At 34.2% G+C, this 27,603-nt stretch overlaps 1 pseudogene; it reads right to left on the minus strand.

Moving 5' to 3' along the window:
* Positions 1 to 23,815: 23,815 nt before the first annotated feature.
* On the minus strand, positions 23,816 to 24,149 carry LOC128627743 (60S acidic ribosomal protein P1-like; annotated as a pseudogene).
* Positions 24,150 to 27,603: the final 3,454 nt, after the last annotated feature.

Raw genomic sequence — 27,603 nt, forward strand, 5'->3', positions numbered from 1 at the left:
TTCTTAGAATTTGTATTTCACAGACTTTGAGATCAAAACATCGGTTCAGCTATTTTCATTCTAGTGAAAAACCTATCTTTTGACAGTATTGTTTACTATTTTTATTAATGTTTGAACACAATTGTCTCTATTTAAAAAATATATTTTAATTTGTACTTCAAGTCAGAAATTGTTTTAAACTACTTTTCCACTGAAGTTTTCACCAGGAAGATATTTTTAACATTATTAACGTTAGTAATTTCTACTGAGTTGCTTTTGTTTTTCATGTATTCCTGAATAGAGACCAAAGTGTCAAGTTAAATGCTCCTATAGCCCATTTCTTAGGGGGTTATTGTAAACATTGAAAAAAGAAAAATGACCACTTTATTTACTGACTTCAGTAAATGATTTGTTTCTTTTTCAATTCTTTTGAGTACTTGATTCAATATCTAAACAAAATGTCTTCTTATTATCAGATTTCAGTACAAGGTAAAACTGAGAAAATCATCCCATATATATAACATGTCACTCATCAATATCTTTTTTATATAAGTACTTTTAAACTTTTAATTTTCTAATTAAAGGATATTAGTGTATTCTTGTTTCCTTCTAGATACGCTGATATCTGTCACTATAGAGATTCCTGTGAAAATCAGTAATAAGAAGTAAAAATAAAAAATCGAAACTAAAAACATTAAAAATAATACCAAAAGATGAGATAATTGATCTCTCTCGTAAAATAATGTAAAATTAGGCTTCTGAAATTATACTAATGCAATGATATTGGTTAACTCTCATTCAAGTCACATTAAAATTAGTTCAAAATCCATGTTTTCCAACAGCGCACTGCTGACCTTTGAATTTTAGTCATATGTGGGAACTTAAATGATTCTTTTTCCTATTCAATTACAACAGCTGCCACCACCATTCCATAACACCCAAAAGCAGTGGGGTTGGTAGCAGTAGGAATCTTTTTTCCTACATGTACCCTGCCATTGACACCAGGAACAGTTACCCCACTTCTTGTGCAAGATCCGTGTGAGACATCAGATAGTCTTCCAAAGATAATGTTCTACATTGAATCATGTACCTGCAACAAATGCTGCAATTCCAATGTCCAGTATCTTCGATTATGACCTGATTTGGAAATGGAGTCTTTGCAGATGATCAAGTTAAGAAGAAGTCATTAGGATGGCACTAACCCAATGTCTGTGTCCATCTAAAAAAGGGGAAATCTGCCCTGGTCAGGTGGCTCAGTTGGTTTGAGAGTCACTGGGAACATCAAAATGTATGCAGATTCAATCTCAGTCAGGACACATACCTAGATTGAAGGTTCGATCCCCATTTGGGGATTATACAGGAGACAACCAATCAATGTTTTTGTCTCCCTCTTCCTACCTCTCTCTCTAAAATCAATAATAAAAAATAATATCCTCAGGTGAGGATTTAAAAAAATCTTTCAGGGAATCATCAGGAGCCAGCACTCATGGGCAACATGATGGCATGATGGATGATGAAGTGAGAATGAAACTCTAACATTATGCAAATATTAGGGAAATATAGATGTGAGAAAGTCCATATTTGTTCAATGCAGACAAATTCTGTATTGACTCTAGAGCCACAGCACTGTGAATAATAGAGTCTCTTATCTTTTCATATAATGAGAGATATCAAATTAACCAGTGCTATAGGCTGAATGTTTGTGTTCTCCCAAAATTCATGTTAAAACCTAAGTCCCAGTATAATGATATTTGGCAGTGGGTTTGGGGGATGTAATTAGGTCATGAGAGTTGAAGGGAATCAGTGCCTTTATTAGAGACCACAGAGTATTCTCTCCCCTCAGTGAGAAAACAGTTCTCATCAGACAATGACTTTACCAATGCCTTGATCTTAAACTTTTTAGTCTCCCAAACTATGAAAAATAAATACTCACTGTTGAAGTTAGGCAGTCTATGGTATTTTTGTTATAGCAGCCCAAATTCACTAAAACAATTAGGCATGATGATTTAAAAAATTAAAGAACACAAAAAGATGATTTCTGGACTGGAATATAAAGAGATGATAACAAGTACTAATAAAAATGTATGCTCACTGATAGGATATTAAATAAATATGTATTTATTATTTGGCTACATCCATGTTTTTGTACTCACCAGTATGTAAAAGGATATACTTCTATATCCATTATTCTAAGTTTTCATTGATAAATCACTATACTTCACAAGTCCTTATAAATTTTATATCACATTTTAACCAGCCTTTTTACACAGCAAAAGACATTTGAAGTGGGGTTTGGTACTAGCTAATGGGTGGGAAGACTGGTCCTCCAGAAAGAGTACCAGTGTCACAAATCACAAGAACCAGTTAGGTCCCAGGAACCAGTGATTCCCAGTGAAAATCATTTCCACATCTCCTTGGCTGCCCTTATATCCACCCCCCCCTTTTCTTTTCCCCTGAACTTCAGTATACTGCAAGGTTCTTAACCTGTGTTGGCTTAATTTTTCTAACTCCAGTATCAGTTTTTTGGAGGCAAACTGAAATTTGTCAAGGGAGACACTGGTGGGACATTGGAGGGCTAAAGGCCAAATTCACGACAATGTTCTCAAGCTTCCAATCTTCAAAATCTTCCTGGCCAAGTCCACAGTGTGCGTATTACATTTGTTTCATCTCTAGTAACAATGACCCCTCTCAGTTCCTCACTGGCCTCTAAGGGTTAAAGTGACTCCCTAACCATAATAACCTGAGATGAAAATTTCCAGAGAACCTCAAGTGTTAAAGATATTAGAATGGTCAATTCTCTGTATAAACCCCCTCTACTATAAATACTTAGGAAAGTTCCCTTTCTTTTAATTTAAAAAATTATTGACTCTATTGGAGTGAAAGTGGTCAATAAAACCATGCAGATACTAGTGTACAACTCTGTAACACATAATGTGCGTACTGCACTGAACGTTTTACCACCCAGAGTCCGGTCTCTTACTGCCCCACATGCCCTCTCTCAACTCCTTCCACTTCCCTTTGCCTCTAACAATCACCGTACTGTTTTCTGTGTCTGTATTGTTTTATTTTCTTCTTAACCCCTTTATATTTTCATGTGGCCCAACAAGCCCCTCCCTCTGACAGCCATCAGTCTGTTCTATGTATCTATGATTTCATTTGTTAATTTTGTTCATTAGATTCCATATATAAGTGAAATAGTAAAGACTTAAATGTAAGTCACAAACCATAAAAGTCTTAGAAGAAGACATATGAAAACAAATCTCAGACATTTCTTAAGGAGATATATCAGCAATATTTTTCTGATATCTCCTCAAGTAAAAGAAACAAGAGAATAAGTAAACAAATGGGACTACATCAAGCTAAAAAGCTTTTGCACAGCAAAGGAAACCATCAAAAAATGAAAAGACAATCTACTGAGTGGGAGAAAATATTCATTAATGTTACATCTGTTAAGGGGTTAATTTCCAAAATCTATAAAGAATGTTTACAACTCAACACCAAGAAAACAAACAATTCAATTTGAAAAAATGGCAAAGGACATGAATAGAAATTTCTCCAAAGAGGACATATACATGGCCAGTAAGCATATGAAAAATGTTAAATGTCTCTAATCATCACAGAAATGCAAATTAAAACCACAATGAGATGCCTGACTAACGTGGTTCACTGTGTTGGGCATTGTCCTGCAAACTGAAAGGTCACTGCTTTGATTCCCTGTCAGGGAACATGTCTGGGTTGTAGGCCAGGTTCCAGGTTGGGGGCTTACAAGAGGCAGCCAATCAATGTACTGTCACACATCAATGTTTCTTTCCCTTGTTTTCTACCTCCTTCTCCTCTCTCTAAAAATAAACAAACAAAAGCTTAAAAAATAAAACCACAATAAGATATTATAGCATGCCTGTCAGAAGGGCTATTATCTATAAATCAACAAACAAGTGTTGTCAAGGATGTGAAGAAAAGTGAACACTCCTGCACTGTTGGTGGGAATGCAAATTGGAGCAGCCGCTATGGAAAACATCATGTGGTCTCCTCAGAAAATTAAAAATGGAACTGCCTTATGATCCAGAAATTTCACTTTGGGGAATATATTAAAATAAACCTGAAACACTAATTTGAAAGAATACATGTACCTCTATGTTCACTGCAGCTTTGTTTATAATAAACAAGATGTGGAAGCAACTCACATGCCCAGCAGGAGATGAGTTGATAAAAAAAGTGGTGGTATATTTACACAATGGAATACTACTTAGACATAAAAAAGAAGAAATTCTTACTTTTTTTGTGACAGCATGGGTGGACCTGGAGAGTATTGTACTAAGTGAAATAAGCCAGACAATAAAGAAAACAAATACCATAGATTAAGAAAGCCCTTTCTTAATCTAGTCCAGTAGTATGTATCTACTTCAGTAGTGCCTTCATTTTCCACACAGTATAACAAATGGGGCAAATCAAGCCCCATTTCTGGATTTCTTTCCAGTATTTTTTTAAGTCCACCATTCCCCCACCCATGGCTCTAAATATGGCATGAGCACCACAGGAGTCCCATGTGAGAGTCCCTTCTGAAGATATAAATGTCAACAAGATTAAGGACAACAAAGTCTCTTATAACCAACCTCAGCTGCCCAAAGTACAAAGAATCTCCCCATACACTTAAAAAGGTGGCTTTGATAGTCTCCTCTTTATTTGCACTAATGGCAGTTGAAAACTTGTGGAGGAATTTTGCCTCGCAATTGGTGATTATTGTTAGTTGGTTCTGCATTTCACTGCCATTTCTCTTACAGATAAGGGGATGGAGTGAATAAATATTAGTCCCCATGTTCTAAAGGCTCCAATATCACTGCCTTTTCTACCTGAAGGTGATATTGTCCGGTGGTTATGTCCGGTGATACAAAAGGTGGTTAATGACTCCCACCAGGGGCACTCCTCTCTGCATGCCAACACCAAGGAAACCGGTGACATACTGTACACCAGAAAAATTCCTTGGTTGAACTAATGTGTTAGACGATTATTGATGATATCACCTATGGTATAGTTGGCCATCACACACTTATAGTAGGGTATTGCCAAAGTTAACTCCAAACCCAATGTTAGGTCAGATAGAGAAGAATGGTATTTCATTTGGCTGGTATCAGGATGCTATATAAATTGAATAGAAAGTGTTTGTTATAGGGGTAAAGCTCCCTGCAATGGTTCATTCTGCAGGGAGCTCTTCTCTTGCTGCTGGAACCCATTATTGTGCCCACACCAAAAAAATATAAAATAAATAAAAACACACAAGACAAAGAATATTTGTTTTCCTTCACCCATTTCTCTAGACAGAAATATTTGCAAGGGTATATACAAATTGTGGGTGTGCCTTCCACCTTAATTCCTAATAGGAGAAAAATAGGGGTCTTTCTCTGTAAATAAGAAAAAAAGAAATGATTAGACATAAGATAAAAATCAATAATTAAAAGGACATGTATAAAAATGGAATCAAATCAGAGCAAATACTTCTTGTGCTATCGGGAAAACACTTGATATTTCCTAATTCACATTCCAAATAATATTAACATTTCCTGTTTGTAACAAGAAAAGCTGGCCATGAAAGATGACAAAGTACAGTAGGTGAGCAGGTGAGCGATCACTTCAGACTTTCCCTCTCCTGCCTTTATTTTAGGGATAGTGGCTACGATGGCCGATTACACTACATTTGAGGGCATTTTGTAATTTTCAGTGCCTACCAATGTTAGTCATTTTTTGTTGTGCTTCTCAAAGATGAAGCATTCTGTACCTTGCCAGGGTTTGCTTTGTTTTCTTATTTTGTTTTGTATTTTCAGGGTCAAATGGTGGTCTTTGAGCATATCCTTTCCAAAGTTAATGGGTTTTCACAACACACTGGGTTGCTGCTTGTAGCACCCCAGGTGTTCACAGTTCTTCTTTAAAATTCAGTGGTTTAATGATACATTTTGCAGTTCCATCACCATTCTTTAATTCAGCATTGAAGCCACTCATAAATAATGATTGACACAGGCTGGAGGATGCCTGTTCAACATGAAAATGATTTCAACTATAGGTTTCTGAAAATTGCTGATGATATGGCTATTTTGACTAGAATCTAAAGGCTCATTTTCAACATATTTTCTATAAACAATGTGGTTGTGATGACTAGACTTTTTCATTATAAATCAATACATACACTAGATGTTTTTCTGCATCAACGGTCAGTGGCTATACCATGTATTTTGCCTTTAAGAACTTTAGAGAATAGACATTCTGTCCTGTTTTTATTCTCTAACAAGAAAACTATGTTCAAAATGAAGTCTCAGCAACTTAAATTTTTTTTATGTTACAGAGAGGCAGTTTTTAGGAGTCACCACAGCTATAAACAGTTCTGATATCACAGAATTCTGTAAGAAACTAGCGCTGGAGACTGAGAAAGTCCCGTGCACATCTTCATATATATGGAACATAAAAGAAAAAGCAGGTCCAATTCTTGGCCTTTGAATAGTCTATGAGAATTCTCTTAGCTAACTCACTTTCTCTTTTATCATTTGTTTAGATAAGATCTTTTCAGGAATGGCAGAAACTGTAAGTTTGGAGGTCTCCACATCCCACTCTTAAATCTGGAATTTCTAAGTATTCAGTCTCCAGCAGTACTGATAACTAAATGTATGCATGTTCTTAATTTTTAGAATTGTTGGGAAGCTTGCAGAATATGTGCTGGGAATTTTGCAGAATATGTTTGAGCACTATAAATTGTCACAGATACTTGCATTTAGCCACTCCATTACCACTACAATCTAACCTAACAATTTAAGGGACTGTATTTCATCATAAATATCTGAACATCATAAGAACTACGATCCCTTTCCATAGTTGTTTAGAGACTTTGCATGAATAATTTTGTGGAAGCTTTATTAATAGTAAGCTAAAACAAACATTAACCATAAATGACATAGTTTGTTATGAAATGCACATCATTCAGGAATGTAAGTTTTGTATTTTAACACTGATTGTAGGAGCTCTGGAATCTTTTGAACTCTTCTGTTTAAAATGGGAGATTAAGCCCTGGCTGTTGTAGCTCAGTGGATTGAGCACAGGCCTGAGAAGCAAAGGCTTGTTGGTTCAATTTCCAGTCTAGGGCACATGTCTGGGTTGCAGGCCAGGTCCCCAGTAGGGGACACATGAGAGGCAACCACACATTGATGTTTCTCTCCCACTCTTTCTCCTTCCCTTCCCCTCTCTCTCAAAATAAATAAATAAAATATTTTTAAAATAAAAAATAAAATGAGGGATTAAATTAGGTAACATTCATATTATTTACTGTAGATATATATGTAAATGTCTAAAGTCATGGAAGCTCAGTTGACCACAAAGATCAATAATAATTTTGAAAACCACTGGAAATAACTTAAGTGGTTATAGCTTAACTTAATCTCTTCTAAACCTTCTTCTTAGCTTCAGTTCTTAGTGAAAATAATTCCCATTTATTTCTATATCCCCAATTGTATGGAATGCCTATCAACAAATATATCAGTTAAATAAATGTTGATATATAATTAATAAGATAGATTTCTTGCAAATAGTGATGATGTTTTAGGATACTGACTAATGACATAAAACCATGCATATAAGTATGGTAGGCAGAACAATGACCTCTCAAAGATATCCATATTCTAATCCCTGGAACCTCTGGATATGTTACCTCACATGGCAAAAGAAACTTTGCATATGTGGTTAGAAGTTAAGGATCTTGAGTTAGGAGAATACTCCTGAATTTTTCATGTGGGTTTAATACAATCACAAGGATTCTTATAAGGGAAAGAAGTGGGAGAAGAGTCAGAGAAGATTTGATGAGTAAACAGGTATTGGAATGATGCAGTCATGAGCCTAGGAATTTGAACAGCCTTTGGAAGGTGGAAAAGGCAAGATTCTGTATAGATTCTGTATAGGTTCTCCCCTAGAACCCCCAGAGGAACTTCATAGTGCCAACATCTTGATTTTAGACCCATAAGATCTATTTTCAGACTCTGCCCTCCAAACCCTAAGATATCACTGTGCTGTTGCAAGCCACTAAGTGCATGACAAGTTGTTACAACAAGAACAGTAAACTAACATAACTTTTGTGTTTAACATATTATTTTAGAAATTTTAAATTTGAAGTCAAGCTGGAAGAATTACCTTACCTTCCTTCTAGTTTCCTCTAATCTTATTGAAGTAAAAAAATGTTTAAAATCTGTAACAGTTAGAGTACAGTACTATAGGAAGGATATGCCAACAATATCTGAACACAATTAAAATATTTCTGACAGGTTGAAAATCAAGACACACATATTAAAAAATTAATCAGAATAGGAGAAGCTGCAATCCAGTACACAGATATAGGAAGGTCAAAGGAGAGATTAGATAAAATATTTTATAAGTCCATGAGGCAAATAAATTTTGAAAGTAGGAGTAACGGGATAGAAAACAGGTTGATTAGTTAAAAAGTTTGCTATAATATAAGTTGCTTGTTTAGTTGCCCCTACTCTTTGTACCTCCTCCAACTCTGCTTATAAAATCCTTCAGCATCTGATGCTTCTCTCAAGGAAAAGGGTGGACTTCTATTTTTAAAAATTGCACTCCTAAGCACATAAACCTTTTGCAGATGATGTTAGGGCTTCAGAGTCATTTCATCTCACTTTAGATTTTCAGGGAAAGGAACAACAGCATGCTTACTACTGATCTCTGCGTATGCTTGCCAAAGCTTGCCTGCAAATCATGCAGCTCACCCATATATGTTTAACTGTCAGTCAGCATTATGAATAAGGAAGCAGGTTTTATGAGAAACTAAGCTTCATTATATAATGACAAAAGACATCCACAACACCTATGTATCATTGATCAACATGAGCATAGTACTGAAGTATTTCTGACAGATTGAAAAGTAAGGCATACTTATTGAGAAATTAAATAAAGTAGAAGAGATTCTCATTCAAATGATTTGTTTTTGAATATTAATAAAATTAATAGGAATATTAATTTATTAAATAATAAAGAAACTATTTCAGATATCAAGAAGAAAACTAGATATATGTTTATGTATATTAAATCTATATCCTCAGATTTGTTTGATAAATAATTAAAGTCATACAATATAAACAATAAAAGATTGCTGTAAGAACACAGAGTACAACAGAAATCTGAAAATTTTGAAAAGAAATTTTACGATTTTAAGAATTAAAAATAGTCTTATTGGGTTAATCCCAAAGAGTAAAGCAGCATTTTTAAGAAGCAAAAAAAGAGAGGAATGGTCAGGGGAGATATCATTAAATTTACAAAATAATTGAAATGACAAAATAGAAAAATTGGAAATGAAAGTGTCCTCCCAAATATTGGAAAAACCTTTCAGGCTAACCAGGATTAACAAGTGAATGGAGAGGTGAAAAATAGAGACATAAAAATGAACACAGCCTCATGAAGTGTTAGAAAACCAAAAAAGAAGAGTCCAAAAGCATTTGCATCAACAAAAATTTTTAAAAGGATATTCCAATTGGCATGAAACATTTCTGGAGTTACCAAAATGGTAAAATGATTATATATAAATATCATGAATTTATAGATGGAAATAGCTATTAGCAGCATTTAAATCAGTTTACCAATTTCCTAAGCAACTGCTATTAGTATACTGCAGCAAAATACCTCTCCATAACACTTGGCTCTGTCCCTCTTCACTTTTTACAATTTGCCTCTGTTAGAATTTGGTCCCCAACTCAAATATTGCCTCTTATTTACCATCTAGCTGTGTCCCTCTGGATTTGGCACTTATGTCCAGTTTCCTAGCAGGTTGCTGTTTCCTCATATCAACTCTGTCTCAGTGTCGCACACTGACCAGAATAGTAAATCACTATTTATTGATTTATTTATTTTTGTTTTGTTGAACTTTAGCCAATTTTATTGTTTTTTCAGATAATTATATGTGCTTGCTTTCTTTGTCCAATATTAATTGACCATAAAGTAACAGGTTTATTTCGGGGCTCTCTATTCTGTTCAATTGATCTACGTGTCTGTTTTTATGTTAGTACCATGCTGTTTTGATTACTATGGCCTTATAGTACAGTTTCACACTAGGTAGCATGATTGCTCCAACTTTATTCTTCTTTCTCAGGGTTGCTGTTACTATGCAGGGTCTTTTGTGGTTTCATATAAATTTTTTAAAGATTTGTTCTAGTTCTGTAAAATACATCATTAGTATCTTGATATGAATTGCGTTGAATCTGTAGAGGACCTGTTTGTGTTGGTCTGGCAAATGTGACTCAGCTCTGTATGGAAAACCTACAGAAGCAAGGTGGTGGGCAGGAGCCAGACGTTCAAACTGAGTTTTCCCGTGGGAATCAGGCCTAGAAAATGCATGCAGATTTTTATGTCTTGTTCTTGCTAAAACTCCATCAAACTGGTCTAAAACAACAAATGTGTATTGTCTATCCTCAAGGTAATTTCCAAAGCCTGTATGAATTCTCCTAAGAAGAGAGCTAATGAACTTATTGCCATTCCCCTCTGCATGTTATTTTCATTTTCTTGATTATACCTAAAACATAGAAAATAATATTCTATGTAATAGATAATAAATCTTTCTCCGATGTAAGACCCAAGGAAAACAATAAAATCCTGTCTAGGCAAGGGTCAGGGCACTCCCCTCTAGAGAGAGTGGCCGAGGCATCCATAGACACTCTCCCCTTGAAAGAGTAGTGCAGTTCCGTTTTTCTCCACAGGATTGTTGTCACCTGTGCATTCATTCTCACAGTCAGCCACGACAGGTGGGCTCTGCTGTCGAGGGTCCGCCACATGAATCTATAGATTGCTCTGTGTAGTATGGACACTTTAATGATGTTAATTCTTCCTATCTTAGAACACGGTATGTGCTTCCACTTTTTTTTGTATCTTCTTCAATTTCTTTCCTCACTTTCTTATAATTTTTTCAGGTACAGGTATTTTACATTCTTGGTTAGGTTTATTCCTAGGTATTTTATTCTTTTTAAAGCAGTTGTGAATGGGATTTTTTTAAAGTGCATAGCCTGTCATCCTGCCAGCCCAACAACCAACCAGAAAGTCCTTGGCAACAGGGAGAGTGGAAAAGTATCACAGTTTGCTTGAGATTACCAAATTTACTATAATTCTTCAGATGGATTTAACATATTTTTATTAGGGAGCAAGTTTTTATTGTTCTTCTTGTTATTATTTTAATTTATAGCCTCAGTTATTGAAATGATACACAATTTATCTCCATAGTACCTCTGTCAATTTTCTTTTAGTCATTCAAACTTTGCTCACTGTAAAGTATATTTCGAAGCCATCTGCAGCTGCAATTCACCCATGTATGTCCAGATTAGCAAAATGTATTTCAGTGGAAATAAGTTAAAATATGATGGATTCAAAAATGACACTAATGGAAATGCTCAAAATATAGTATTCATTGCCTGTTTATTGAAAAAAGTTTCAGCCATGTTGAAATTAGGTATGCATAAATACCTCAAAGCCTAAAGAGCCCTTGCATCCTAAGTTGGTTACTAAGAAAATGCTACAAGATTTAAAAAATGCAATCATCTAAGAACGTAAGTAAAAGGCTGATGTGACAACTATTGTGTGCAGTTTCTATGTAACCACAGCAATGATTTCTTACTGTAGATGAATGAGGTGGTAGAGACTTCCCCAAGAATAGTTTCTGAATGGACCTAAAATCAATGTTTACCATGTTTTTCCCAGCACTTGGCTTTCAACATTGATTGAGTTTATTGAAAAGTTCTTACTCTCTATCTTAAGTATGAAGTTAAATTGAAAGTTCCCAATGGTGTTACTGAAACCTACAACTACCAGGCACCCTTGGTTTTTCAGAGAGCCAATGACCCTACTACCATTAGTTGCTTAAACTCTTGGCAGGCAGCCACAGAATTTCTGAAATTAACTGATTTTTGGACTGTTTTTATTAAATTAAAAAATCTTATAGAAAGTAATCAAAAAGGCTTTACATTAATTCTAGTAATTAAATGTGACTCCATCTACTATTATTAGCTTCTGTTCTTTTCTACACTGCTAGAAGAAAGGAGAGCTCCACATAAGAGTTTATGCCTAGATGAGCATGAATTATTTAAATCAAGTAAGTGGACATAACACAAATGTATTCTATTTCCTAATGAATGTAAATTTGTGTGGTCAGAAGAAAGGACACTAAAATGGCCAGATACTATTTTCTTGTATCAGTATATTTTTTAAAAGGATAAATTAGTACTGAAAATAACAAGAATTCAGAGATGAGTAGAACTGAATTCTCTTTCCTAAATTGTCTTTATATTAATTTTTTAAAGTGCACTCTGGGGATAAAGTGTGCAGTGCTCTCCATTTACTCTTCATGTGGTATTTATGAGATTTTGACTAATGCCCATGTATAAGAATATCATCCAGTTATTACCAGTTTAGCCGACGAATTACTAAAAAAGGATCTGAAGATCTTTTTTATATAAACTTTAGATGAAAGCTGGTCATTAAATTAACATCCAGAAAGTAGTTGTTTCTTTTCGTGACATCCCTAAATCCAGTATGTAGGAGCAGAAGCAAATGATTTATTATTTAATGATTATTTATGATTTATTCCCTCTGTCTTTAAACTGTTTAAAATTAGAGAGTTCACCATGATATTCTCATAAGGTTACAGTAGAAAGTTAATAATTGCAGCAGATATGTGTTTATTTCCTCCAAAGCACTCATTATTACTGCTTACTCTTTACTATTGTCTATAGCTTTTACATGCTATTCCAGGGAGGTTATCTAAAATCCCACCTAGGAAACTGAACATGAATCTTAGACCACACCAATTATCACAACCCATGACCTGACCACAGTATTTGCTTCAGCGATGAGAATGTGATGAAGTTGGTCCAAATGAAGTATAGCACAGAACCTCTACTCAGGATTCGAACTAACATACAAGTATATAACCTCTCCAATTAAGACAGTATATTGGAAAGACCACTATAGCCATTTTACTGTAAAATAAATGTCAACCTAAGAGAACTGATACATGGAGAGACCAGAGTCCCGGAGATGGAGCAACTAAGATGGAGCCAGCATTAAGCCAATCCTGGACTCCACCACAGTCCTCTCTGAACTTGTGTGTGCATATGTGTGAATTCTTTTATTAGTTCCAGTTGGATTATATTCTTGTAATCAAGAATATTGATTACTACAGTATTCAAAGGAGTTAATACAATTTTACAGTTAACTGTAAAAATTACTAAAACATTTTAAAGCCTAAAGTACCACTGTTTAACAAATATTCTGTGCTGCACTAGATCTCAGTCAGAGCACCGTGGCACAGTGATGAAGCTCCGCAATCTTTCACAATTGTATCAGTAAAATTTAGTAATATATAACATGTATTTTTAGACAAACTGAGTATACTCATTGTTTGGATGAAACTTAAAATATTTAAGTTTCACCACTAATAGAGTAGATAGATGATACTACATCTAGGCTAATTCAATTGCCTTAATCAGGAATTTGAAATTAAAAAAGGTTCAGTTATAATTAAACTTGGGAAATTTAAATTTAGCAGTACTTACTAAAAGCACATCTACTATCCATTTTCAATTAATACTAAGGCCTTTTCCAAATAGAAAGAACATCAGAAATTATGTTTATATTGGTGAAATTAATGGCTTGTTAATCACCATAATGAATATCAGCAATAAATTCTCAGTAAAATTCATAGTATTCCAGATCTATAAATTGACTAAAATAATTAGGAATCACTCATATTTGCATAATCAAATTATAAAATTCTCTCACAACTCCATTATTGAATGGTTTTGTGGCCTTACATTGGGCTCAAATACTTCTAATGTCTGTTATCACTTAAAAGGAAAACAGAATCATATCTCTGGAATAATAGCATGTTTGCCTTATGTAAATGTTTCATTCAATGTGAGGTCAAAGTGTCAAAAAGTCAGAGAGCTGAGGTTTTGTTGAGTTCACAAGTGGTACCAACTATTTTATGTCTACTGGTTAATGTTTGCTTAATAAATTTCTGTATATATGGCTGGAATGGGCATAAGGGTTTCCTTTTTAGCTTTTAGCAAGACTCTAGGGGTAGAGATAATCTTCATCTGCCTCAAAATTCTCCAGCAGCTATCATTATTTAACAAAAATAAAATAAAACTAAGCATTGTATATAACTAAAATAGCTTAGAATATTTCACAGTACCTATTGTTAAAGCAATGTTTTTCAGATATAACATTGTGATACACATATTCAAAGATGTGATTTAGAGTGAGACATAACCTGTTTCAATACATAGGCAAAATTATAATTTTGTCAAAGGTGAAAACATATATTCTAATATTGACACAAAGCTAAACTAAATGAAAAAATATTAGGTCTGTAATTATAGTTTTTCTCATAGCTATTGCATTTATTTTAAGCTGATTTTAAATAATTTTCTTACATTTTCATTTTGAAATGTAAAGCTCTTTTTAATTAAAGTATAGTTGACATACAACATTAGATTCATAGTGATTTGACATTTATAAAACTTATGAAATTATCACCAGGAGATGTTTAGCAACCATCCGTCACCATACAAATGTATTGTGATATTACTGACTACATATTGAAAGTACTATTCTGTACTTTATGGCCAAGATAGGGAAGCAAAATAGATGTCGGTCAATATATGAATGGATAAATAAGAAGTGGACGCACATTCAAACAGTAGAATATCACTCACTCATGAAAAAGTATGAAATCTTGCCATTTATGATAACATGGATAGACCTAGATGGTTTTCTGCTAAATGATAACTCTGAGAAAGACAAATACTGCATTATTTCAATAATATGTAGGATCTAAAAAGCTAACCAAATAAAAAAAAAGAAAGAAAACAGACCTATATAGAGAGAAAACAAATTAATAGTTTGCCAGAGGGTTGGGCAGTAGGTTGATTGGCAGAAGGGTGAAGGGGATTATGTGATACAAATGTAAATAAAAATTTTATTATATAAATTACATATGAATTCTTTATGGAAAATAAAATATGTACATAAAAATGAAGTCACCACAAATATTAATAAAATATATGCCTCTTTATCAGTTACTAATTGTCTTTCATCTCCCAGAATTGTTTTCTGTGTATTTAAACACACACATATACAGTTATGGAAAATACATATATTATTTAAGATGAATGAAGAAAAGTTGTATAAATATATCCTTTTTTTCATTTAGCATTGCCTTAGCAAAGTAATTCACATATCTATCCCAGCCTGTTGTTTTAACTTAGTCATATTAAATTGATCATTTACCTTTTTTTTCTATCACAAACAATGCTCTGGTGAAGGTCACTGTAATGTCTTCTGTAATTGTTAATATAGGAGTATTTCTTCAGGGTTCATAATACGCAGTTTTTCTCCCAGCCTAAATTCTAAACGATTTGAAGTAGAAATGCTGAGTAATAGAGAATGTATATGTAAAAATTTAAAAGATATAAGAAATTGTCTTTTAAGTGCTTATCCTGCTAATGAAGGGACCTGTTTCCAAATAGTGACTTTCTTATTAACACTCGACATTATCATATTTTAAATGTTTGATTACCTTATGAAAGAAACTTGTATCCCATTTACATTTTAATTATCAATTATCTGATTCCAAGGTCAAAAACGGATTCATAAGTGTATTACTAATTGAAATTCCCTTTTTTATGAATTTTTGTTCACATTTTTAGTCTAGGATGCTTTCATAGAAACAGATAATCATTGCTATATGGCATTAACAATTAATAGCAATTTCCAACTTGTTTGGTATTTTAACACTTAATCCCTCAGTTGTATCACTTACCAAAACAATCTATTGTTTTAAATATAGGCTGCAAAGAATGATTGTGAATTACTGCTAAAATTTAATAAATCAGTACCTGTGCAAATTCATATATTTATTATAAAATATATACAAACTTTTTGAAGAGAAAATTATGAAAAGAAATTACTAACATTTTCTTATTATCATTTTAACTTTATATTCAAAGTTACCAAAATAATAGTAATTGATTTTTCTATATTTTGAACAATGTATTACAGGTATAAAAGATTTATTTTTCAATTAAAAAAAGACCTTATTTGGATGTAAAGAAGGGTATAAAAAAAGAACAAAAATTATATTTAATGAATTTCATTTCATCAGTTGTGCAATAGCATCAAAATATGACTATGTAGCCTTAGATAAGAACTATTTAAGTGTTTGGAGCACTTCTTCATTTTATTTTTTTCTTCTATGCCTTAAACAAATACTTAACCTCTATGTTTTGCTGTTCTTGTTTGCAAAGTGGGAAAATATTTAGATCACATTATTGTTTTTAATTATTTTAATAATGATGCAAAAATTATGCACTGCAGAAATAGCTTGGGTGTCTAAAGGAAGCAAAAATTCTACTCATTATATTAAGGAGCATTAAAGAAAAATACAAGAAAACATACCATAAGAAAAAATTCATATTCTCCTTTAATTTTCTTATCTTCCCTAAAAATTCTAGATAACTATTTCGTCTTTTTATAATGTGGCTTTCAGAGACATGTTACACATTTTATATTAGCATTTCCATAAGGCACTTTATCATTAAATTTTCTTAGATGTTTCAAAAAAGAGACACTGTAGTTACTAAAATTTCTTATGGATTTAAATAATAGTAATTTAAATTTAAAGCTCAATTAGAAAAATTTTAATGTTTCATGTCTAGCGTTTTTGTTTGAATTGTTAAGTATATTTTATTTATTATGCCATTATAGTTGTCCCATTTCTTCTCCCTTATATCCCCCTCCACCCCACATGCCCCCACCAGCATCCCTCCATCCTCAGTTCATGTCCATAGGTCATAGATATAAGTTATTTGGATTCTCCATTTCCCATTCTGTCCTTAACCTCCCCCTGTCTATTTGGTATCTACCATTTATGCTTCTTAATTCCCCGTACCTTTTCCTACATTCTCTTCCCTCCTGCTTCCCACTGATAACCTTCCATTTCTGTGTTTCTGTTCCTGTTCTAGTTGTTTGCTTAGTTTGTTTTTTGTTTTTGTTTTTTAGGTTCATTTGTCTATAGTTATAAGTTTGTTGTCATTTCACAGTTTTTACTTTTGATCTTCTTCTTTTCCTTAGACAAGTCCCTTTAACATTTTATGTAATAAAGGTTTGGTGATGATGAACTCCTTTAACCTGACCTTATCTGGGAAGCACTTTATCTGCCTTTCCATTCTAAATGATAGCCTTTCTGGATAGAGTAATCTTATATGTAGGTGTTTGCCTTTCATGATTTTAAACACTTCTTTCCAGCCCCTTCTTGCCTGCAAGGTTTCTTTTGAGAAATCAACTGATAGTCTTATGGGAACTCCTTTGTGGCAACTGCCTCTTTTTCTCTTGCTGCTTTTAAGATTATCTTCTTATCTTTAATCTTGGGCAATTTAATTATGATATGTCTCGGAGTGCTCCTTTTTGGGTCCAATTTCTTTGGGACTCTCTGAACTTCCTGGACTTCCTGAAAGTCTATTTCCTTTGCCATATTAGGGAAGTTTTTCTTCATTATTTTTTTCAAATAAGTTTTCAATCTCTCTCTCTTCCTCTCTCCTTCTGGCACCCCTTCAGATGTTGGAACTTCTTTTTAAAGTTGTCCTGGAGGTTCCTAAGCCTCTCTTCTTTTTTTTTTTGGGATTTTTATTTCTTCATTCTGTCCCAGTTGATTGTTTATTTTTTCTTTCTGTTTCAAATCATTGATTTCAGTCCCAGATTCCTTCCATTCACTTTTGGTTCCCTGTATATTTTTCTTTATTTCACTTTGGCATAGCCTTCACTTTTCTCTATTTTGCAAGCATTCTCAATTATTTGTGTGAGCATCCTGATTACCAGTGTTTTGAGCTGTTCATCTGACAGGTTGGTTATCTCCTCATCCCTTAGTTTTTTTCTGGAGTTTTGATCTGTTCTTTCATTTGGGCCATATTTCCTTGTCTTGGCACACCTGTTACATTGTAAGAGGTAGAGCCTTAAGTATTTACTAAGGCAGAGCAACCCACTTTGCTGCATTGTGGTGCTCTATGTGGGATAGAGGTCAGAGAGGGAACAATGCTCCTTGCTTGGCTCTCATCCAGTTGTGAGTCACTTCCTCCACTACCGACAAGCACACGGGATCCTACTGGTTCTGATTCCTGGGTGGGTGGGTTTGTGTATATTCTAGGACCCCATGGGTCTCTCCAACAACTCTGTTGTGAGGCTGGGATTTTCCTCCTTAGCCACAACCCCCACAGATTTTAACAGTGAGAGGTTTTGAGGCTTTAGTTTCTCATTCTGAAACCCTGGGTTGTGTCACCTGTCTCACTCCCCAGTTGTTTCTCCTGGCTTATCCACACAAGAATGTGGGACCTCCCTGTCTGTGAGTGGCTACCTCACCAGGCCTTGTCTTTTGCTTTGCCACAAGTCCTCTCCAACCCAGCTGCTTGTCTCTGTACCTCCTACCAGCCTCAATAATGTTCCTTCCTTAACTCCTTAAATGTTGGACTTATATACAGTTTGATTTTCTGGCAGTTCTTTTCACTTTTATTTTTAAATTTATTGTTGTCCTTCTTTTGGTTGTGAGAGGAAGCAAACCATAGCTACCTATGCCTCCATCTTGGACAGAAGTCATGTCTAGAATTTTTATCCTTTTTGTGAACAATATAATTGTCTTTTTCAAAAGTCTAATTAGTTTATTATCCAACACAAAAATGTTCAATTGTAACCTACTGATTTTCTGTTCTTCTTGTCTATATCTATTTGCTTACATTATTTAATTTGGTAACACTATAAGACATTTGCAATTTTCTTTTTAAAAGAAGTACTTATTGAGAGGTTTAGTCTCTAAGTTATTCTCCTGTTTTTATGTTCCTCATTCTGTAAGATATTTGATTATTAAAATTAATGATAAGAATTGTAGTTTGTTTGAAGTATATTGATTTGTCAATCACATAACTATTTTTATGATATGTATGTCAGACTGTTCAGAGTAATTTACAAGGAAAATCACTGTTTTATAACTATTTTAAATACATAAATAAAAGTTCTTCTTTGTGGGTCAATATACCAAGCTGATATCTGTAGCAGATTGTTCTGCATGGTGCAGGCCCAGCTCCCACTCAAAGATACACAGGACCCATGACCACAAATAGGTTCTCCTGTGGGTAATCAGGCCTGCAATGTGCCTGGGACACTTTGAGTCTTGCTTTTTGCTAAAAAAACTCTCTCACCTGGATTTTGGGCAAACATTTTTGCAAAACAACTTCCTAAAATCCATGCTAAACCTTCCAAGGATGAGTGTAACTAGTTCACCCACATTTGCCTTTTTATTTGCAAATACCCCTCTTCTGTGATGTGATTAGCTGCATTGGCTCCTTTGTTTTCTGTAAAAAGTAACCACCTAAAGCAACCTGTGCATAGTAAATGAGGACCATCATGTAATATGTGGAGAAACCCAATAAAGGCTGGTCATGGTAAGGGTGTGGCTTTTGCTCCCTTTGAGAGAAAAGTCACGCTGTCCCTTTTCCTCCACCAGACTCAGTAGTCCGTGTGAATGTCTCATTTCATCCATAGTGATGCGAACACTGAGGGTGGGTGTCTGCATCAGATATGTAGATTGGCATATTTTTAGGAAAATGATTGAGAGGTTTGTGAAAAGAATTTAAATTACATCATTCTCTCCAGGCATTTTGTCTTATTCTTAATAATATACTTGGTTGGAAAAATCTTTGATTAGGTATGCCAAGAACTTGTAGAATAACTAAGGAAGTTGCACAAACAGGTTTTGAGTTGTACATGGAATATATACTTATAAACTTATTGACTTAATTAAATAGCAAGTTAATACCAGTGGAGAAACTAAACCCTCACTTGTTCCATAAATTAATACTAAATTATTAGAGAAAAGTTATAAAAATACAATTGTCTTTATACTTTTCTGCCAGTAGACATCTATGGCTATCACAAAAACACATCATATATTATCACTGGTAATTGTCTTTTATTCAAAAGTTCTGCTTTCTGGAAAGAATGCCTCAGATATAGGAATAGAGATTCATGAATTCTGGAGAGAGATATTATTGGGCAACATGGTTTTAGAAGATAAATCATTATCACATTAAATATCTGGCCAAGTATGAATGGCCAGCTTAATATGCTAGATCAAGGAAGCTATAAATTTTTTTTTAATATTTTATTTATTTATTTTTAGAGAGAGGGGAAGGGAAGGGGAAAGAGTGGGAGAGAAACACCAATGTGTGGTTGCCTCTCATATGTCCCCTACTGGGAACCTGGCCTGCAACCCAGGCATGTGCCCTGACTGGGAATTGAACCGGCGACCCTTTGCTTCACAGGCCCGTGCTCAATCCACTGTTACACCAGTCAGGGTGGAAGCTATACAATTTAATGTCAATTTTTTTCCATAAATTTAGCTTTCATGTAGTACATTCTTGAAAAAAAGAATAAAAGTTATCTACTTTTTATTTGACTTTTGCAGAGAGTAAAAAAACCTAAGGAAAAGTATATGTTAGAAACTAACATGTTTGCCAATACATGTGTGTTATTCAGTAATAAAAATATTGTACTGTTTTTCAGATGTTTTCCGTGCTGGATGTTGGATTAACAGCATTGATGGCAGCAACCTTTTTTCTTATTCTTATGTAAAACTCACTTAGTGTAATAAACTAGGAATAGAAACTGTTGATACAAAAGTAGAGTATTTATCTGATTTATATTCTTGCTGAAATTATAGTAATAAATGCCAATTATATAATTTTGAGTTATGTCTTTTGCTTAAATTTATAAAGGTAATGACAATTACCTTAAATGAGTATAGAAACATAGTAGATCACAAAAGACCCAAAGCAAACATTCTATTTAAATGTTGCATCATTTTAATATCATGTCAGTGCGGCTACTTACTACTGTTATTCATATAGCATTTAAAGAGGTTTCCTATAAGAACTATAAATTTTGGGATGTTTTTCTGAATGTCACCCTTTTTTTACCAAAATTTTTGCCATGTGACAAAATATAAGGATACAAATGTTTATTTAAAATCTCATTCTTGGTATATTTTGGTCATGTTCAGGCAAAGAAATGTCTGTCAGTAGAAATTCCATTCAATCAACCACCTACAATACCCCAGGAGTCTTATGATCGATTGTGAAGAAACAAGGCAGTTAATATGAACCCAATCAAATAGAGCCCTCTATTTAAAAGAGAAGACAGATTTATAAACAATTAACTGTAATATAATATAAGTATTAGTCTAACACTATGAGTGCAATAACTATAGAATAATGGGGAAAATAAAGTAATCTCTGAGTGGGAAGAATGAAACTGTTAAGAATCCATATGAGAGATTATATTTGGATTGTGCCTCAAAGGATGATCAGGTGTAGAAAAAGTAGAAAGAGTATTCTAGGCAAAGAGAAGAGCATAAGAAAAGATATCTAAAGTGTTGAGCATCTGGGGTCACAAATCCTATCGGAATAATTTGTAGAAAATTAGACTACGTATCCCACTGTTTTGCCAAATTCAATTATTAGGTTGAGCAGGGTTTTTTGGTGGGGTCTATAGTATTCTCTATGTACACTATCATGTCATCTGCAAACAATGATAGTTTTGGTTCTTCCTTTCCAATTTGGATGCCTTTTATTTCTTTTTTTTTTTTTGTCTGATTGCTGTGGCTAAGACTTCCAATACTATGTTGAATAGAAGTGGTGAAAGTGGTAGGAGGGGGATAATGGGGGTGAAAGGGTGATGGGTTTTCAGGAACAACTACAAAGGACACATGGAAAAAACCAAGGGGGAGATGGCATCAGGGGAGGCAGGGAGGGATGGCTGGGGTTGGGGGGAGTTATGGGAGGGAAAGGCAGGCTACTGTACTTTAGCAACAATACAATTTAAAAAAATTAAAAACAAAAAAAGAATTAAAAAAAAGATGAGACTAGATGGTGAATGACCATGAATTAATTTAAGCATGTATAAAATAAATTATACATTCAGATAAGTGATGATACTAACTGTTAATATTGGAGCGGTAGAGAGACTGAAAGCAAGAATGCCTGTAGAAGCCCACTGAACTCGTGTCCACCGATGATAGTAACAACTGGCTAAAGACAAATTGAATTAAAGTAAAAATGGGTACTTGGAAGTATTTTAGGCATTAATTTACAGAGTCTCAGGTAAACTTTTTTAGTGAGTGAATAAAAAAATAGATGAGAAGATATTACATTAATTTTAATAAGAAATCCAGGAAAAACAATCCATGTGGAAAAGAGAATGTACTCATAACTGAATTTGGTACACTTGACAAGACTATGTGTTGTATACCCAGGCAGAGACAGCCAGTTTCAACCACAGATATGCATATGGACTTGATAAAATTGTTTAATTCTGCATCTAGTGTTTTGGGAAATATTGGCATATTAACAGCAGTTGAAAAGGGGCTAAGAGTAAGTATCAATACTTAAGATTAGAATAAATAAGTTCTCAGTGGAAAGCTTAAGGACATTCTTTGCACACAAACTATTCGCATTTTTTGTCCCAACAATGGGAAACTGCTAAATTCTCTGCTTAGCTTTTGAGCCTCCTAATGACTACTTTCTGCCAAGTTTCTTAGAATCGTATCCTATGTAGCATTTTATTCAGGGTATTAACCCTTCAAGTCTTGATCTCCTTGGTTGCCTTAAATCAATTAGTTTTCTATTTGGCTCAGTGAGATGTCAAGAACTTCAGGCTTTTCCTTCCTCTATAGTCTCTCTGTCACTTGTGGGAAATAAATTACCTGACGTGAAAATACCCCCAAAAAACTTAGCTCAAGATAAGATCTTCTCTCTGGAATACTAACCACTAAACTCTTGGTTTTTCCCCCTTTCTGCATTGCTCAAATAGTCATTTTTTAATACTATTCAGATTCTATATCTTGTCATGTGTTGGAAGGATTAATTCTGTAACCAGGACTCTATCACAGACAGGTATGGAATTCTCCTCCGACAGCATCTTGTATGCAGCTCTTGAGAACATTACTGTACTGTGCTTTTATTGTTGATATTTATATACAATATTCTTAAGTGTAATGTGCTTTTCTCCCTTTAGACTTAAGAACAGAGAATAGTTTATTATATATTTTTATTCTTAGCACTTAATATCTGGTTCAGTAATTATGGAAAAAAATCATGTGAAAATTTCTGAGAGCTGTAAGGGAATAACATCTGTTGTAGAAGAAGGAAAAAAGAGCTATTTTTATAATCACTTAGTAGAATACATCTCACATTGTCATACTCTGCCTCCTCATTATTTTGAACTTCTTGCTTTTGTTTATCTTTCTATGAAACTCATTTTCCTTCCTCTAATTTTTGTTAAATGGCATCTCCTCGGTGAAAGGTTTCTATATCCCCTTCCTTTCTTATGCTATCTCAATATTGTGTATGTTTACTGTTACAATTATTCTCTGCTTATATGCCTGCCCTTCTATGGAAAACACTGAATGTGCAGTTCTACATCTAAGTATTTTTCAGAACTCCTGTGATGACTATTGGCTAATCTCCATGGGGAGCTTACAGGCTATGGATAAGAGCTTGTTCTACATTTTTCATTTACACTTTATACACATATATTATATTTTAGGTGTTTGTTCCATTTAATTTATGAAGAAACTGAGGTTAAGAAAAGTTGGGGGAAATTACTCAAATTTACAAAGATAGTAGCAGCATCACAGGTCAAATAGTCTATATCATCTCCACATGATTTTTCTTTTTTTTTTTCAGAGTTCAGCTTCTTATTGAACATGTTACAAAAGAGGAGGTTTGGTCAAAAACCTAAAGCCCATGTCATCCCCAGCCTCCTTAGATTCTACTTTCTTTGCTCCCAATTTTTTCTCTCATGGTCTCAGTGTGAGAAGGGGCAGGACCTCCTGCTAGTGCAAAGCCAGCTGCCAGGGCAGGTCCATAAGCCTCCACTTTGCAAGTGAGTTTATCAATGTTAACACTGGTCAGAGTCCTGCAAACTAGCATGGCCAGAAGGGTTCAAAATTTTACATTGATCTTATCCTCTGTCACTGTCACCTCATCCTTGTGCAGGATGAGGGCCCAGTAAATGCAGGCAAACTCCTAGAAGCAGGCCATGGCATAAACCAGTGCTGAGCAAGAGCTGCTGGGCACAGTTACAGTCTCCCACAGAAGTGAGTGCTTCACCCCAGTGAGGCCTTAGCTTCCTCAGAAGGACTGAACACCTCATCGGCAGCTGGGAAAAGGAGTCTAAGTGTGTGTTCTTTTTAAAAAAATATTTTATTTATTTATCTTTAGAGGAGAAGGGAAGAAGAAAGGGAGAGAAGTATCAATGTATGGTTGCCTCTAGTGTGTCCCCTGCTGGGAACTGGCCTGCAACCCAGGCATGTGCCCTGACTGGGAATTGAACCGCGGTCCTTTGGTTCTCCGGCTCACAATCCTTTGGTTCTCAGGCCTGCGCTCAAGCCACTGAGCTACGACAGCCAGGGCCAAGTTTGTGTTCTTAATTTCTATTCCTGCTTGCCTCAGCAGTGCCTGCCACCAGGCAGGAAGTACATAAACTTTGTGAAACAGGACATACTAATACACATAATGAATCTGCCTACTGATCCAGTGTTCCCACTTCTAGAAATATATCCATAGTAGAAAGATCCACACTAATTAGAAAGATCATAATCACCCCTATGTTCATTGCATTATTATTTACAGTCTTCAAGATATGGAAGAAGCTCAAGTGTCCATCAATAGGTGAGTAGTTAAAACAACAATGGGATATTTATACAATGGAATACTACTTGGGTATAAAGAAAAGAAAATTTCACACTTAGAGACAGTAAAATAAGCCAGTTAGGGAAAGGAAAATACCATATGAATTCATTTATGTGGAATCTAATGAAGAAACTGAACTAATAAGCATAAGAGATATACACTCATAGATAGGGAACAGAATGACAGCTAAGGGTAGAGGGGGAAGGTGGGACTTGGGAAATTGAGCAAAAAATAAGGACCAATGGACACGGGCAACAGTGTAGTGATTGCAGGGGCTGCATAAGGAACTAAATGGTAATGTAAAGAATATTTTTAAAAATTTAAAGTATATTAATTGCATTATACTTATTATATTACATTAATTATACTGCATTACATTGTTAAGAGGTGGAAGTCAGGATTATTTTATCAAAGAATAACCATTTGTAGGCTAATCACCAAACAGGAAATCTGATTCATCTTCATTTATTTCAGGAAAAACAATGAATAGACAGGAATTAATCATTTACTCAAAAGAATCAATCATGTGAAAAATGAAACATTTTAATGAGTAAAGTTATATAGAGCTGTTATAATTTTCTTAAAATTGTAGAATTTCCAGATATAAGAAATGTATTAGTAAAATGTTTTATTTTGACAATTTGGTAATTTGTATAAAGGGAAATTATAGGCACACTTTATTTGTAACTCTGCCAAAGCTCCTTTATTGAAATAACATAAGAGATGATTACTCTTATAACAACATAAAAATGTAGACAAGACATTGGGGGCTTAAATTTTAGTAGTGGATCCAGAATGTTATTGAACTTTGTCTCTGTTACATTATGTTGGTCATTTGCATTATGGTTGCTAGAAAAAAACTTTCATATTTAAAGTATTAGAATAATTTATTTAGAAATAATCAAAGCTAGGTAAAGAAACAATTTTTCTTCCCTGTATAATGAAATGAATTGTATAAGGTCTGTCTGGAAAAACTCTAGTCATTGTTACTATAACAAGAATAGTTTGCATGACATCAATGTAACCTAGCATCCAACGACAGTGGACTTGGTATGTGTATGCATGAACATCGACAACTTCACTGTACTTGTCAATGAAGGCAGTAGCCACCACTGAGTGAGCACATGTGATGTGTGGCCATTGCATTCAAAATGACCGAGTGAGTAGAGCAATAGATCTGCATCAAACTTTGCATTAAGCCAGAACATTCCTCCATGGAAACTATTGGGAATATTCAAAATGCCACAAGTATGGGCAACTGGTGATTGGCAGTTTCATCTCAACAATGTGCCCACTCATGCATTTTATCTCCTACAGAGCTTTGTGGTGAAACATCAATTCACTTAGGTGACTCAGGCCCCTACACCCCAGACTTGGTGCTCTGTAACATCTGCCTTTTTTCCAAAACAAAAATCACCCTTGAAAGGGAAGAGATTTCATACTGTTGATGAGATTCAGGAAAATATGAAAGGGCAGCTGATGGTGATTAGGAGAACTGTGTGAGGTCCCAAGGTGCCCACTTTCAAGATACTGAAGTGTCATTGTCCTAGGTAAAATGTTTCTTATATCTTGTATCTTCTTCAATAAATATGTGTCTTTTTCATATTACATGGCTAGATACCTTCTAGACACACCTCATCATATTATCATGAGCTGAACAGAAAGAATCAATTCATAGAGTAGTCAACTATTATCTTCATGACAAACCTACTACAACTATTCATGCATTACATATTAAACACAATATAAGTACATAATACAAAGTATGCTAAAGAGCTAAGTTATTCCCAGAATCGCATATTATGCCAAGATACTGTCAGTTACATAGTAAAAAATAAGATTGTTAACACATTATTTTGAAATCAGAATTGAAAGATATATAATTAATAGGATCTCACATACACAGAGCAACATACACACACACAAGTTCACGATTAATTTTTTTCAAATGATTGGCAGACTGTACTTTGTGAAAGTTCAGCAGTTAAGTGTCAGTTCCCTTTCCACTGTGACCTCACATTTTCTCACACTCTCTTGTTCCCTACCATTTTGTGTGTATTGAAGTAATTTAAATTTTAATTATTCAGAGAAATAATGTATTCAAGTAAATTAGAAAATGCATTCTAAAGTAAACAACAATAGTCTGATTACTTAACTCGTGGTTTTATATTTTACCCACAAGTCCATAATCTGTTTTCATGAACATTGCCAAGCTACTGGTCAGCACTGTTAGTGGTAATTTCCAAAGTTTCACACAAGTTGACCCCAGTGTTGAATGGGGACACTATGGAAGTTTGAAAAGATAAAAGAAATAACACATATATGAGTAAATACATTTTCAAAGTGCTTTAGCTTCTTGCATTTATCGGTTGCACACATATTCACACATACAATGGACCACTGAGGAAATACAGCCATCAATTGTTATTTCATTGGTGGAAGGATCGTTCCAAAACAATGGGGCTATTTTAAATTAGGAATTTAATATTCATATTCTACTCAATTTATCAACTTTGAATAAAAGACAGTTCACTGATACTAGAGTATTATTTGTAGAAAATATTGTAAGAAAATATCAGTATTTCAACTCTAAAAAATGTATTTTTAAGATGATGAAATTGTTATATTCAAAATGCATGAAAGTAGTTTCTAAATGATCAAAGAATAATATATATATTTCTCTGACTATATATATCATACGCATGTGTACTACAAATGTGCATCTCTCTGTGCAGTAGTTACTTTTATTTATTTATAAATCAATGTTATCTATATAGTAATTCTGACTAAACCAGAATAGTGA

The sequence above is a fragment of the Artibeus jamaicensis genome, unplaced genomic scaffold (assembly GCF_021234435.1).
Source record: "Artibeus jamaicensis isolate MK-2021 breed Jamaican fruit bat unplaced genomic scaffold, CSHL_Jam_final contig_466, whole genome shotgun sequence".
In the NCBI taxonomy this organism is placed as follows: Eukaryota; Metazoa; Chordata; class Mammalia; order Chiroptera; family Phyllostomidae; genus Artibeus; species Artibeus jamaicensis.